This window comes from Pituophis catenifer, unplaced genomic scaffold (genome assembly GCF_029215685.1).
Source record: "Pituophis catenifer annectens isolate HBS135680 unplaced genomic scaffold, rPitCat1.0.hap2 SCAF_2, whole genome shotgun sequence".
Lineage (NCBI taxonomy): Eukaryota > Metazoa > Chordata > Lepidosauria > Squamata > Colubridae > Pituophis > Pituophis catenifer.
Window position 1 is genome coordinate 248,607,195 of NW_027256882.1, and position 16,810 is coordinate 248,624,004.

The following is a 16,810-nucleotide window of genomic DNA, read 5'->3' on the forward strand; positions in this document are numbered from 1 at the left end:
TAGCCTGCAGTACTGCACTCTCACAATTGCACCACTACGGCTCATTGATTTGTTAATATAGGATATTCCAACTCTGTTCCAAACTTACAAAAATGGATATTTACCTTGATAACATTCCTAAACTGTCTATAAAAATAATATATTGCATGGGTGTCAAACTTAATCGTGTCATGTTATGTATCGTGACGTATCACAACATTTTTTGCCTTTGAGAAGCTGGGGTGGCCTTGGCCTGTGCATGACGCATCCAGCCCCTGGGGAGCCAGTTTGACACCCCTGATATATTGTTTTCAGCTACTTCCTCTACAGTTAGAGTTTATAATCTATTTTCCTCCAAAGTTTTGGATGTGATGTCCAGATATTCAAAAGTTTAACACTCCCTCTCTCTGTCTCTCTGTTATTCTAAATTATTCTAAATTATGAATGGATGTGACAGCAGGTTTCTGCAACCAGTTGCAAATGTCAGTCAGTGCCTGAAATGTGATCATGTGACTGCAGAATGGGTGGGTGACATTTTTACAATAATCAGAAGTGTTTTACGAGCTATAAAGAACTCTTTACGAGGCTATTTTTATCCCAAACAATTATTAAACAACCAGTTGTAAGTTGAAGACTACTTGTAGATTCAAATCTTCCGTAATATATGGTAGCTTACTGGGTAACTCTGAACCATTCAATTGGAAAAAAAAAATGAATGTACATTTCCTTAAAATTTTGAAGGGTAGATGAGATAGAAATCTAAATAAATAAAGAAGCAAGTAATTTAGATTATTTTATTATTAATGAAGAAATTTATGAAAGCAATTTCATTCTTCTTATGAAGGAGTTCTATTGGCTTGGGATTTCTACAGAGAACAACTTTAATCTAGTTTACTGGTTTTTCTGAAATAACTGGCCAACAATTAGAACTGATCTTAAAGCTTAGGCAAAATGTTCTGGCTTCAAATATTCAATGATCAATTCTAAAATGAAACCCAAGAATGATAATTACAATTTATCACTTAGTCATGTAGTGAATGATTAAAACTAATCTAACTTATTTTAATAACCTTGCTCTAAAGAGGACCACAATACACTGATTCTTCATTAACTGAAGTTTCAAGTATAATTGTGGCTTAATTAACTTTTTCTAGGGAGAAGATGTTTGTGGAAGGCAGGAAAAGGTGTTTCTGATAACCATAATCAGATAATGCATTGTTAGTAGATGTGGCATTTCCATGCGTTGAATAGGGCTCATTGCTGTGCAGCTGTGCTGCTAACAGAAGCTTTTTTTCCCTGGACTCTACATAAATTACATCTGTTCTTAAACTTGGTCTGCACCTATGGCTGACTCTAGCAATGAAAGAGAAATCTGTATTGAATATATTTTCTAGTGGATTAGTAATTAGTAAACTATGAAATTCACCATGGCTCCCTTTGCCAGTATCCTTACTACAAATACTTTGCTTGCACTGGCTTAGTATAAAAAATGTGAATTGTATAAAATAAAGCATATGAACTTTATAAAAAATATGGATATGGCTGTGTATATTAGGAAAATTACACAGAAAATCATTTTCAGAAGTTAATAAAATTTGACTGAATAGACTAATATAAGTGCAATTTGTATTTAGATTAATCTGAACATATCCAATAACACTGTTGCCCAGACTTCTGGGTAATTTTTCTCAGTGGCCTGATGAAATATGAAGGGCAGTTTTGATAACTGTGGCATTGACATATCAAGACCCAGAAAACAAAACAGAAATTTTCTAACACCATTTTATGGAACGGCTCTCCAGAAAGGTCAGGAATCACAAGATGTCTGGTTCTAAGCTCAGATCTGCAAAGACCGTCCTGGTTCATAGTACAGAAAAGCTGCTGAAAGATAGGGAAACTAACAGAATTGCATTAATTCTCAGCAAAAGTTATTCACTGACATAAATTAGGTTTTTCATTTTTCTAATCCAATCTGAAACCAGAATCAGACTGGAACAGATTCTACAGTCAGTTTGTTCCAAACGACGTAAATTTAGAAAACCACTTTTCAGTAGAACAGTCTGAAAAAGAAAGTAACATTGACTTTTGTTAACAAAATGTACTTCATAGCTAATTCCATTAAAAAAAAATAGGAACATTTCTATCATAAAACCATTAGCTATAAAACCCAGATCTAAAATCAATTTAATACATTTCAATAGCATGCCTTGGCAAAAATCAAAATGCCTTATAATCCTGGCATTGAGGCATTTGTCTAAACATCTGAGCTCAAACTGAGAAGACGGTGTCATATGTGCAGCTTCACTCATACCTCTCTCCAGTCTCCTTGTATTCAGGTAGGAAATTAAAAGAATATTGGGTTGCTTGAATGCAAGACTAAATTGCCAAGGAAATCTAGAACCCCACTGTATTGGGGCTACAATATCTGAAGAAATTCTGGGGTGGGTCCAATGTGGGGGACTGCCTTGAGTCTGAGGGCCTAAAGTTGGGCATTTCTGAGTTATGACATTATTTTCTATTCTTAAACATCTAGAGATACCAGCACCATTATTCGTGACCCTGTAATATTACATTATGGGGTTTTGAGTTCAGCTCTTTGTTATGTGACCTGGTTCTAACTAAACTTAATAAACCCTCATTTTCTGGACAATGGCAAACATGATTTTTTTCTCCACCCACATTCTCTAAAATTAAAATTATTGAAAGAACATCTATTTATGAACAATACAATTCCCTTTAAATAGAGATTTTAAACTACAAATCTTGTACTGGGAAATGAATATGAAAAAGCCGAAAAGTGATCCATTTCTTGTCATCTAGGACCTGTTCTGGTTGGAAGTATGCAGCCTATAAATGATTCTGCAAAATATTGCAAAGAAAAATAGAACCAAATGCAATGAAAATATTTTACTGGTAAATAGCTACATATATTGAAAAAGTAATAAGGCAGTGAGCCTTCTTTGTTTTCACTAGTATGATCTACGTTAAGCACGACAGAGGGAATGTTTCAAAAACTGCAATTCTACCAGCTTCCTTTCAACACTAGAACATAAAGCATTGCTTTGCTCCTCTGTCATTTGCATTAAATTTTCATGTAGGTAATTCACTTCAATGTAGCTTTCCTCTTTATGGTAATACTCCCTCTGTTTATTTTTTCTTTATGGCCCAATGAGTGTTTGGTTTCCTCTGTCATATTTTATGAACTGTTCAGAAATATCATCCCACTTCATTCCTTTCTTCCAGTTTGATCTCCTTTCCTTCCCTACAAACAAGAGAATCCTTCTGAAAAGGGTGACACCCTTCATAGTCAGAGACTATTAATTATAAGCAGGCTCCAATTTGAGATGCAAACCTGCTCTTAGATTACTCAGTGGAATTTCCCAGGGCAAAATTGTGCTGAAATATCCAATTAGAATCCTGTAAGCAGGCATGAATTTCATTGTAGTTAAACATTTGCTGACAAATGTTTTTCGATGTGCATTGACTGGAGAAATCTGATCCTGATTGGCTTTCTTTGAGCAAATGCTTTCCCATTCGATCTACTCTCTTTCTTCCAGAATAGCCATTATGTATGAAACAAGGAGAGCACTCTTTCTAATCTTATTATTTACAAATACTGCATCTTAAGGTAAGGTTATCATTGGATTCACCATTTCAAAGTGGGACTCATGTATAAAGGTTCTTCAAATCTTTGCTAGATTTGAACAGCACAAAGAGGCATTTTATATTTGGAGGACATGTAAAAAAGCCAAACCATTTTGGATATAAATATATGTATTAATTCGACAAATTTTAAAAGTTAAACTACAACTGAAACCAGAGAATTTTCGTTTTGGGACAAGCAACCAAAGAATAGTCATGGAAATTTATTCTCACATGTGAGAACTGTAGCAATACTATTGTATGCTCAAAAATGGTTAAGGCTCAAACTACTTATAACAGAGGAATGGTTGTTGAAGATGATGAAACTTGTGGCACTGATTAAATTATCCTCTTTGATTAGATAAAAAAACAATACATCTATGGTCGACTTGAAACCCCTTAGAGTTTTTGCATGAAACAAAAAATGCACTAATGATTTGTAGTTTTGATGATGAGGAAAAAAGATGTAAGATAATAGGGAAAAAATGAGATTTTTTTAAAAAAAATTCTAGAGTAAGAGAGAATTTTTAAAAGTATCTATAAGCTAAGTTGATCCAGTGTGGCAGCCAGGCTGTTAGGAATTATTGGCCACAATGCTAATATTGTGCTTATTTTCTAGTTGCTGCACTGTCTTTATATAGGCTTCCACTTTTAGTTAAAATGCTGGTTTTACTGTGTAAAGCCCTATATGCTTTATCTCCAGAGAATAGTATTCTTCTGTTAAGGCTCCATGTTCTGTGAAGCCTTGTACCCAGAAATTAATGGAATACTCTCCCTATTAGTCTTCTGCAAGTTATTCAATATTATTTTATTTGAACAGGCATTAATGCGTTAAGGTGTAGCTTGTGTCTGAATGGGAAATCATCTGTATAATTATGTTGTTTTTAAATTGTTTTAAGCATTACATAAATTAGTAAAGATGCTGAGCTTGTCAACCTGAAGGTTGGGAGTTTGAGACCTTAGTACCGTGTGACAAGAGTGAGCTCGCATTCTTGCCCTAGCTCCTACCAACCTAGCAGTTCAAAAGCATGCAAATGCATGCAAATGCTTGTAGATCAATAGGTACCCCTTCAGCTGGAAGGTAATATGCACTTCAGTGTATAGTCATGCTGGCCATATGACCACGGAAGCATCTCCAGACAATGCTGGGTTCCTCAACTAGGAAATAGAGATGAGCATCACCCCCTAGATTCAGACATAACTGGGCAGGGGAAACCTTTAACTTTTACCTAATTTTGAATAATTAATTTGAGCCACGTAATATTTACAGTATCATAAATAAACATATAAGCAAGTAAGCTTATACACAGATTATACCATGTATAAAATTTGCAGATTTTAGGATTGAAAAATCAGGAGAATTTGAAATCTTGGTCTTCCCTATGAGGCTAATCAACTGAAGAATTTCTATTATGTCATTAATATCCCCCTTGTCTTCTGGAAGTGCAAGAATGTTTTATAAGGATAAACTTTTGCCTTATTTTATCCTTAAAATATCAACTTGTAAAGGAATATACAGTTACTTTCAAATGGTCCAGAAAGTCTAGAACCCAGGGGTCTCCAGTCGATTACATTGGTTACAACATCATACTTCCCTTTCCCTTCTGAAATATGGATTCCAAAGTAAGGTTAACTAATGACCTGATTTATCATATCTCTTTACAGCATGATAATTATTACAACCCAGGGGTGAAATCCAGCAGATTCTGACAGGTTCTGGAGAACCAGTAGCGGAAATTTTGAGCAGTTTGGCAAATACCACCTCTGGCTGGCCCCAGAGTGGGGTGGGAATAGAGATTTTGCAGTATCCTCCACCTGGAGTGGGGTGGGAATGGAGATTTTGCAGTATCCTTCCCCTGCCACGCCTACCAAACCACGCCCACCAAGCCACACCATGCCCACCAAGCCACGCCCACAGAACTGGTAGTAAAAAAATTTGGATTTCATCACTGTTATAACCGTATAGCAATTACAAAATGTATGCCAATATTCAACAGGAATAAAATGTTTCTCTATTTTTTTCTCTTTTCTTTCTCTTTATGCTCTGTGGATTAGCTCCAAAGAGCTACGTGCCTTTTTTTTTTTTTTTAACTTAAAGAAGCTCTAATTTTTTGTTTCTCATGCTGGACATAAACCACTTTTGAAATAGAGGGTATTTTCAAAAGCAGAATTCATAGAAAAACACAACTACACTACACCCCCGTCCTCTCGAAGATCCTACTGGTATGCCCCTGCCCTTCAGAGAACCTAAATTAGTTCTTGGAGATTAGCCAAAATAATAAAGTCACATGGGACATTCAGTCTTTCCCTTTGAGCTTCAACCCTGACATCATTAGTCTGAAGAACTTCAATACAGCCACTTGCAACTGAATGGGAGAAAAATAATGCTTGTCTGCTAATTAAACAAAAAGAAAAAAGATTCAGTAAATATATTTGAATACTAAATGTTTCAGTTTCTTATAGGGCTTATTAATATAAGTTTTTTAAAAAACCTTTTTACTTTATTTTTCAGAAGTAGATATCATCTGTTACATATCAGTCACAGAAAACTTGTCTGCTGTGTATAACATTTTGCAGAACATAAATGAACATTGTTTCCCAACAATAGCACTTTAGTTTCTTTAGAGGTGATGAAAACACTGGTGTATCATAGGAACAGATTCCCTGCCCTTCAGGAAGAATGGGATGACAAATGGGGGAAATATATTCTTTTATAACTTCACTACTGTCAAATGAAATGGAACAATGGAACATGTTTGCTACATGAAATAGAACAACTCTTTTTTCTGTAGAATAACAACTGTTAAAAGCAAACTAGGAGCCCTTTCTGTATCTGATACAGGAAGTAACATGATAGGCAATAAACCAGAGCAATGCATGTTTTTGATGGATCAACCCTTTTGAGCTGACTATGACTATGATGACAAGATTTTTTCAAATGTTCTTAGCAATTAGAATCATTTTCTATATATCTATATCTATATCACATCACCTAGGCATATTCAGTTGATTAGCAGAACACCAAAGTCACATAATCCAGATGCAAAATTCCTTTTGTTTTGTTGTGTGGATTGAAATACACATTTTTTTCCCTTTGACATTTAAAAGCTAACATATGTTTTAGGAGTTGGTATAATTGTTTTCCAAGTACTTAAGCTAACATTTTGTTTAACAAGAAACATTGCATAATGTAATTTAAAAGTGAGATCCTGATTTTATAAAATGTTAAGCTTTTTATTGCTCAGCTCTTACTTTTGAGATTACACGATTTGAACATACCTTAGATAGCATCAATTTTAGATGCATTACATATTTTTATACATGTTTAATGTCTGTCCAATTTTCTTGACAATATTTTATACCCATAATATTATTTCGAAACTGTTCTTGAATAAAGAGATAATAAGATTTTTGTTCCTTGATATTTAAAGACTTGCCTTATTTAAAGATAAGACTTACTTCATGCAATTAGCCTGTCAAAAATTTCCCAAGGAAAGTTCTATGAGAGAAAAATAGTGAAAAATGATTTTGGAAGGGTAGATATCTAGGCTTAGAGAGACTGACCAGCAGTTTATTTAAGATCTTCTTTGGTCTACCAGTGCTATAATTTAGAGTAATTTCAATTAGAGTTGTGGGACATCTGATTATGTCTGCTCGTATTCCAGTTGGAGGTCTTCTATCCATAACACAGAGTCAATTTTTCACACTATCGTGTCTTCTCAAAAGTGGCTCAGAATTTCTGCTAACAAATATTTTAAAAATGGAACTAGGAAGCAAACTGACATATAAAAATAAACAAGAATGAGAAGCATTAGTGTCAGCAGGCAACATTAGTAAAACCACAAAAGCAAATGATTGATTGGCCTCGGCATGTCTAAATAAAGAGATTAGGTAATTGGACATTAACAACTTCTGTTCACTGGGCCTCATGCACAGTAGAGCATTTCTGAAGAGAGATAGCTAGACTGCTATCCCCCTGCTGCATCTAATCACTGCTGGTTTTTCTCTGTCTCTTTTAAGCAATTTGTCTCAGTCCAGAGGGACTCTAGTACTATTGAGACAATAGCAACAGTCAAACGGTTATGGAGAGACAGTGTTGTTCTCTAGCACTTTCAACAGCCTCCGTCCCTCAGAGTGGAGAATGTTAAGACTTTAAAAGCTTTAGAAGTGTAGCAAAACCCGAGAATTACAAAGATCTAGAATACTTTTAAGGTTTTCTTATTAACAAAGGTTATTAATTAATAACATTGTTCATTATTTTATTAGATAAATCCCTTTGACAAGCTTTTTCTAATTAAAGAATAAAAGAAGATGCAAAAGGACAGACATGAAAATACTGATGGGCATAGGCTGGGGGAAAGTAGCTAAATTTCTTTTTAAGAAGTATGATGAAGATTGTCCCTGATGTTTGCTGGCTCACAATACAAGATTTAGTCATAGCCACTTGAGTGGCTTTGAAAAAGAACTGAATATAGCTAGTCCTCAGCTTCCTATGGCAATTAAGACAGGAATTATTTTTGCTGTGAAACTTAGTTGTAAAATGTGATATCCTGTGACTATTTTGCTTACTGATAGCAAGTCCGGCATTGCTGATTGCTGGGGTTAAGTGAGGACCATATGGTTCATTAAGCAAGGAGCAGTGTAAATTGTGATCATATAACTGTAGGAATGCCACAGTGGGAACTCTGAGTACCAGACATAGGTACCACTTGTTCAGCACTGTCATAACTTAGACCAGTCACTGAACAAGTGATCATAAGCTGAGAATTACATGTACATTCATGGAAAACAGGTCTATCCCAAGCTATTTGGAGTCCTAGTGGACAACCATTTAAATATGAGCCAGCAGTGTGCAGCAGCTGCCAAAAAAGCCAACACAGTTCTAGGCTGCATAAACAGAGGGATAGAATCAAGATCACATGAAGTGTTAATACCACTTTGTAATGCCTTGGTAAGGCCACACTTGGAATACTGCATCCAGTTTTGGTCACCACAATGTAAAAAAAAAAATGTGGAGACTCTAGAAAGAATGCAGAGAAGAGCAACAAAGATGATTAGGGAATTGGAGGCTAAAAAATATGAAGAATGGCTGCAGGAAATGGATATATCTAGTTTAATGAAAAGAAGGACTAGGAATGACATGATAGCAGTGTTCCAATATCTCAGGGGCTGCCACAAAGAAGAGGGAGTCAAGCTTTTGTCCAAAGCACTTAAGGGCATGACAAGAAGCAATGGGTGAATTAATCAAGGAGAGAAGCAACCTAGAACTAAGGAGAAATTTCCTGACAGTTAGAACATCAGTGGAACAACTTGCCTCCAGAAGGTATGAATGCTCCAACACTGGAAGTTTTTAAGAAGATATGGATAGCCATTTGTCTGAAGTGATGTAGGGTCTCTTGCCTAAGCAGGGGGTTGGTCTAGAAAACCTCCAAGGTCCCTTCCAACTCTGTTATTCTGTTTTCTATTTGGCTTGCAGAATCTACCATCAGGGCACCAGGCTACAAAACACCAGTTGCAGTGTAACAATGACAGGTGGGTTTACGTTTCCACCTGCTGCTTCTGAATATTCAAAGGCATTTGAATAAGCCAGTTGTATATTCCCTAGCCTTTCAAGGTTGTGAAGATAAATGGGAAAACATTCTCTGTGTTATTATGGTAAAATATGTTGCAGTGAACTCTTTTAGGTATTTAAAAATGTATTGTTGTGGTAAAATAGCCTCAATTTTAGGACATAAGAAAAAAAGGAAGTAGTGGTAGTAAAATACCAAAATGGTTATGAAGTGTCCCCCACTTCAATTGCCACATCAAGTCCTCCCTTTAATATCTTCATGTAGAGCATAAACTAAGAATTTGTGATTAATCTTTGAAGATTTGTCCTGCAATGTAGCTAGCAGAGCTACCGCATTTAGCAATTGAGACCTTAATTTTTTTCCAGATTCCCTGCCCCCTAAAAAAAAAGAATTATGCCTGAAGGGAGGGGAAAAAAGAATAACTAATTGCACAGAGAAGGGAAACATATGGAGAAAGTTTATAAATGCTGCCTCTTCTGTCGTTTTGAACATCTAGAGAGCCCACATGACATCCAGGAATATATTTCTTTCCTGTTGAGTTTTGTTTTGTTCTTAATATACAACTAAGTGAGCCTATTGCTTTTCTGTTGTACATACCAAGGGGCTTTGAGGCTTAGAAATAATAATGAAGCTGAGAGTACTTCTTGATATGTTTGTCAATTTGGGATAATTAATTGTGCGATTGCAATTCAGAAGCAGACAAGGATATGGCTGTAGTATTTTACTGCCCAATTATTGTTTGAAAATATAGCACTTTCTTGTAAGAAAACATTGTGAGTCCTTATTTTAAAATCCTGGTGTCATTTTCTCCAGGGTAAAAAAATATTTTCAGTTTCAAAGACAGCTCACTGACATTGGATTAAATAGGGCTTCAATATTGATAATTCCAGATAAAAAAGAGAAAGTGGAATAATGATCTGGTCTTCTCTGGGGTGAGCACCAAGCAGTAGTCCAAAGACTACTAACTAGGCCAATAGTAAGGTGACCAATCATCCTCCTTTAGGGAGGACAGTCCTTCTTTTGTAAATTCTGTTCTCTCTAGAAAAGTGTCCTCCTACATGTCCTCCTTTTCAATATTTGAAGACTAATCTGTAAATCTCCATATTCGATCGATGCCAATCAGATCCGTTGCGTGTGATGTGACGTGTTTGTTTTTGACATGATGATTCATCAAGGCTCGGTACAGTGCGGTGTGATGCGATTATGAGATGCATGCGCTCCACACAGGAGAATTGTTTTGAGAGAGTGAGCCATGCACAAGAGTGTGCTGCATGCAAGTGGCTTTGTTTACTTCTTACTGAAACACAACACGGCACACATGCATGTGTCCTCTTTCTCATTGTAAAAAAGTTGGTCACCTTACCAATAGAGATGTTCAAAAATCTAGGCCAGCAAAGAAGGTTCTGAACACTGAATATTTGAGTGAGCAATGACATTCTTTCTAGCATTATTTTCAATCTGTTTTTGATACGAAGCTTTTATCCAGAAAATGGTTAATTGTGTTCCCTGTCTTTCTCCTGCCCCTTCCAGTTCTAATTAGCTGCCAAAACAGGTTGGGTTTTCCCAGGAATAATCACTAACTGTTAGGGAAGATATCATTCTCAAACAACTTGGCTTTGGAATTTGACATACCTTATCACCTAGCTGTCATTTTGATATGTTAGGCTTGGGAGCCATGGGGTTGTTTTGTATTGAAGGCCTGGGCTAGAGACTCTGAAGAAAAGGAAAGGATTGGCATGACAATGACTCTGAGTATTGATTAAAGCAACAATAACACTTAATGCTGAGTTTAGTGGATGGGAAAACCATAATCCCACTTGGACTTTAGATAACCAGTTATCACTCCACTAAAATCCAGAGACAAAGAGATGAAAACCATAATAAATAGCAACATAAATCAAGAAAAATTAGGAATGTGTTTAATTATCTTATGCTGGATGTTATACAGATGGGACATACATATATTCCACATCGTCCCACAACCAAGGTTTTGCTTGAGACAGGTAATAATCTGCAGCCTATCTAAGAGTGAGAAGAAATTAGCTACTTTTTATTTATTTACTATTGCTATTTATTTACTATTTAAATGGACATGCATTTTAATCAAGTGACCTTGGGTGGTATAGAATAAAGTTAAAAACAATTCATATATTTTATTTTTATGATTATTAATTACTATCTAACATTATGTTAATATTAAAATGACAGTAATATTAAGATTACATTAGTTATTAATATCTAATTAATATTATTTAAAACTTTAAAATTATAAAAGGCACCAAATGAAAATTAAAAAAAAAAACAGATTAGGTGAAGAGCAGGTGTTAATTACACTTGAGCTATTTTTATACATATAGTATAAAACATTTATACATATAGTATAAAACTTCGGATAACATGCTGGAATGTTGAAATGCTTATGCGTACAAGCAGAAGGAAAACATTTAGCACTTGAAGTTCAAGAAACTCAAATTAAAAACCTTCAGTGCATTTGCTCTACCTACACAGAAGCCCCTTTAGCTAAATATTGTTTATTTATTTGTTTACCTTTCTTCTTCCTGAACTTTGGCAAGAAGTGTTAGTCAGGAATCACAGTGTTGTCTTACTCTTCTAAATCTTTAAGAAAACTTTAAAAAAACTTAAAAGTTACAGTTTTAAATACTCTGTAACTACAAAGCAGCAGCAAATAAATAATAACAGTATCAACCTCAAGGACTATAACTAAAATCTTTTCTTATAAAAATGTGATTAAAGAATCATTTTTCTTTGGTGAAATATTCCTTTTAGAGCCTCTCTCTCTCTCTCTCTCTCTCTCTCTCTCTCTCTCTCTCTCTCTCTCTCTCTCTCTCTCTCTCTCTCTCTCTCTCTCCCTCCCTCCCTCCCCTCTCCTTGTCCTACACACACACACACACACACACACACACACACACACTTGGGATATTGCATATGTGGGACTTGATCCTCTGCAACCAGTGCATGGGGAAAAAAAGCTCCTTTCAGTCAATAACCCTTTTAATAAAATTGTGTCATTAACAAGAGATTTCATAAGCTTGCCGCTTCTCCCATCCTTCCAACACAGCACACAGTAGTAAAGCCGTCATTGTATAACCATATACAGTACGTTACTTATGTATAAATAAAGCAACTTCACCTCTCCTGCCCTTTGCTCTCATGTATAGCATATTAATCACTTGAAAACACTCCACAGTCTAATTCACCTTCATAGCTGGAAAAAGAAAATCAAAATCAACGGTACCTTTGGGGTTTGTCTTATTTTCTCGGATAGGACCTCACACTTTGATGGTCTGTTAACAGCTGTATCAAGCAGTAGTCTTTCAACTGGCAATGCTTTGAGCAATATTACATGAGTTAAAGCTAAGTCAATTGATCTGTCTCTTAACTAGAAACACCTTTTCTAAGTTATATAATTTATCTGGGGAAAATATGAATGTTTATTGTAATGGAATGTCCCATGCTATAGTGAATGGTTGTATATAAGAACTTTTCATTTTCAAAAGGCTATTTACTTGGCTCTGACTATTACTTCAATTTGTTATATTTTACATTGTACAATAAAAACACAAGTGCACACACCCACACGTATGTGCTCCATAAGCGAGGAAAGGATGGCAGATACTACTCAGACTTCCTGCTTCCTGAGTTCTTTTTCATTCCAGCCAGTCTTTAGTAAGAAGCACTAGGCAAAGTTCACAACTGCTTCTGGGGCTTGCTTGTTTCTCGTTTCCTTTTATGTCCTTTCTCTTTCTTCTACTGTCTTTTAGATTGTACTTAGATTGTACCGTAAGCATGTGGGAAAATCCTTTTATTGATTTAATGTGGACTTCTTTTAAATCTAGATGTTAAGTAAACAATGAAAGAAATTAAAAAAATTGAAAGAAATATGTATGCAATATAGTTGAGTGCTTTTATTCATTGCTACATTAATTAATACTGCAATATAAAAAAGAAAAGAAAGAAAGAGAAAGAGAGAAAGAGAAAGGAAGGAAGGAAGGAAGGAAGGAAGGAAGGAAGGAAGGAAGGAAGGAAGGAAGCAAGCAAGGAAGGAAGGAAGGAAGGAAGGAAGGAAGGAAGGAGGGAAGGAAGGCAGGCCAGGTTTTATACATTTCAGCCTAAATAAAAATGTAACAATTGTTCCCACTTTCTATTTTCCTCGCAATACCGATTCTGAGACTGAAAAAAGAGTAACTGGCTTAAAATAATTTTCATGGCTAAAGCAGGACTAGAACTCATGTCTTCCATTTTTTAGGGCAGTACTTTAAACATTACATTCAACTGGTTCTAAGTTTGATACTTATTATCAAACATCTTATTATTAAATACTATTTAATAATAGTAAAAAAACATCTCTGTGTTGATCTAATTGTATAAAATCACTGTTATTCTCCTATTAACATTTCTATTCTATTCTATTCTATTCTATTCTATTCTATTCTATTCTATTCTATTCTATTCTATTCTATCCTATCCTATCCTATTCCAACCCTTAAACATTCATAAGTGTAAAACAGCTAAACAAATGTGAAAATGAACGTGCCTACATAATTGAGCTTCTTGGAACATTATTGGAAAGATGTCTCCATTTAAACCCATTTTTTTTTAAAAAAAATTCAAAAATGGCAAAAGCAACTTGAATTCATAGCTTTCCTTATTGAGCTGGAATCAGACGTGCATCCTTACAGGTCAACCTAGTTGTAGGTTCTACTTGCAGAAACAGAATATATACTTTTTCAAACAGAGTGAAACAAGATTATATGGGCTTTTGTTAATATATTTTGTTAATATATACAAAAGTCCCAGCTTTTGGATTGTTATGATATTATCAGGCTATTATATAGTATGCTGTTACTTGCTAAAAAATAAATGTTGATAAAGATGAAACTATGTTCATCTTGATACAATTTTTGGCATAGTACCAAAGTGTTGTGGATGCTTCCAGTTGCATACTAAACCTAAAGCACTGTGTAGCTCCAGTTTCCCAAAGTATCTTATAGGAACAAATGCACTTCTTCTTTTCATATCAGCAGACCCGTGGTTCAGAAGATTTCATGTCTTCTAAATTTCCCCCAGGACAGCATGAGATAGGCAAACTTTTATATCCTTTTTAAGCATTGTATTTTTATCTTGATTGTGAGCCAATAACATGCTATGGATTTTATTTGTGAAACATATAGAGTATCTTTTTTATTGATTATATGATATAATGGAAATATCTTGTCTGCATGGTAGGAAATTTTACCATAATGTTGTTTGGAGTTTATTTAGGCAACTTGTTCCCGGATGATTTAAGACAAATGAATGATTGCAAAAGCAAAGCTGGTTGGTATTTGTCCATCTCCCCCCCCCCCCCGAAAAGTCCTAGGGTGGCTAAATGTCTATGGAAATATTCAGTCATCCAGGTCTTAAATAAAAAGGCAAGAGCCATCCTAGGGTCTCGAAGGTGCTTTTTCAAAGGGCAGCTGGATTTTCTTGTTTTTGCTTGAAGACATTTTGCTTCTCCTCCAAGAAGCTTCAACTGAAGAAACTTCTTGGATGAGAAGTGAAATGTCTTCAAGCAAAAACAAGAAAGTCCAGTTGCCCTTTGAAAAAACACCTTTGGGACAGGGGTGAAATCCAGCAGGTTCTGACAGGTTCTGGAGAACCGGTAGCAGAAATTTTGAGCAGTTTGGAGAACTGGCAAATACCACCTCTGGCTTGCCCCAGAATGGGGTAGGAATGGAGATTTTGCAATATCCTTCCCCTGCCATGCCCACCAAGCCCCACCCACCAAGCCATACTCACAGAACTGGTAGTACAAAAATTTGGATTTCACCACTGCTTTGGGACCCTAGAATGGCTCTTGTGTTTTTATTTATAGGTAGTCCTCAACTTAGAACTATTTGTTTAGTGACCATTAAAAATTTCAATGGCACTGAAAACTTAAGTCTGTTTTTCACATGACTGTTGCAGCATCCCCATGGTCACAAGTTCAAAATTGGGACACTTGACAACTAGTTCATATTTATGAAGTTTGCAGTGTCCCAGGATCACATGTTCATCTTTTGTAACCTTCTGACAAGCACAGCTAATGGGGAAGCCAGTTTTATTTAACAACCATGTTATTAGTTTAATAACTGCAGTGATTCACTTAATAAGAGCAGCAAGAAAGGTCATAAAATACAGCAAAATTCACTTAACAATTGTCTTGCTCAACAACAGAAATGTTGGGCTCAACTGTGGTCATAGTTGAAGACTACCTATATTTTTACAATTAAAATGACCAAATTGTCACATGAGTATCTTTTTAATTGCGGCAAAGGAGAAGAAACCTCTGAAGAAAGGTCCATGCCTCAGTAAGTCCAGAGTATTTCATTGCATTCCCCCTTCCCCCCATTATGAATCATTCAAACCAGCCAGAAGCTCCAGGGATCGTTATTTATTTTTATAAGCAACTCTACCACCAACCCCTAACTGGGCAGTGAATTTGTGCTAGGCTATTTCATTAAAAATCCATCTATAAATTTCCCATAATGAAAATCCACCTATGAAGCAGTTAATTAAACATGTGAAATTTACATTGATTTATCCATTCCTAGTGTGCATGGAGAAGAGAAAATGAATGTTCTGGATGCATTTTGGAGCTGGTAATGCTTTGAAAGAAAGGCTGTTACTAATAGTGTCATTGATATACAGTAGTTATTTAAATCTGCACTACTATTCTTGTTCTTACTTATCAGAAAGGCTGAGTTGCAGAGTTATAGATGAACTTGCTGTGGTCGGAACAGGGGGCTTATAAAATAGAAGGATGGTAACAATGTCTGTATATCCCATGGCGAAAGCTCGCAAAATTATGACAACACAATAGGAAACAACCGAGCCTTCTGTGATCTGGAAATGCTATGGTCCCACTAATTGGTCTGGATTTCAGACTGATGAGATACTGAGATATATGGTTAATATTTCAGTTCCTGCTTATTTGGTTGTTCTTCCAAATGTGCAGGGTTCCTAAAACATTTATTTACTAGCAACAATTACCCCAGAAGATAATGTCATATATTCCCATAAGGGAAGCTGTCATTCTAAAGTTTTTAGAAAAGGTAAATTAAGCTTTTTATCAATTGACACTAGACCTTAGCTAATAATAATAACAATAAAAGCTAGTGTTAACAGCCAGAAGGCATGTGTTCCACAAGCAAAGGTTGATATGTATCACTGACTACTGCAGATGGTTTTATGAAGGCTAATTATACAATTTGTCTTCACTCATATAATTAGAATACCTGGTCAATAGGTCTTCCTGTTTGGTGATATAGAAAAAGCCACAGAATAATGAGAAGGAGATCTGGAAATGGTCTTTATTCTCTTCCCTTAAACCCAAAAAGTTAGTGCATCCCATTTGGGAAATGACAGCACTAATATTCTTCCAGTAAAGCTGAAAATGAGGTCTCCTCTTATTAAAATGCCTATTCATACAAATTAAATCCTTTCCATATCCCAGCTTCTGATGACAGTGCCATTTTTCCCCCTTGTCTGGTTTAAATTACATCGAGTCTGTACCCAGGAAGGTTTTATTCCTTTCAAGAGATTTCTCCAGGCCTTTAATAAATTCACATGGGTTGCCC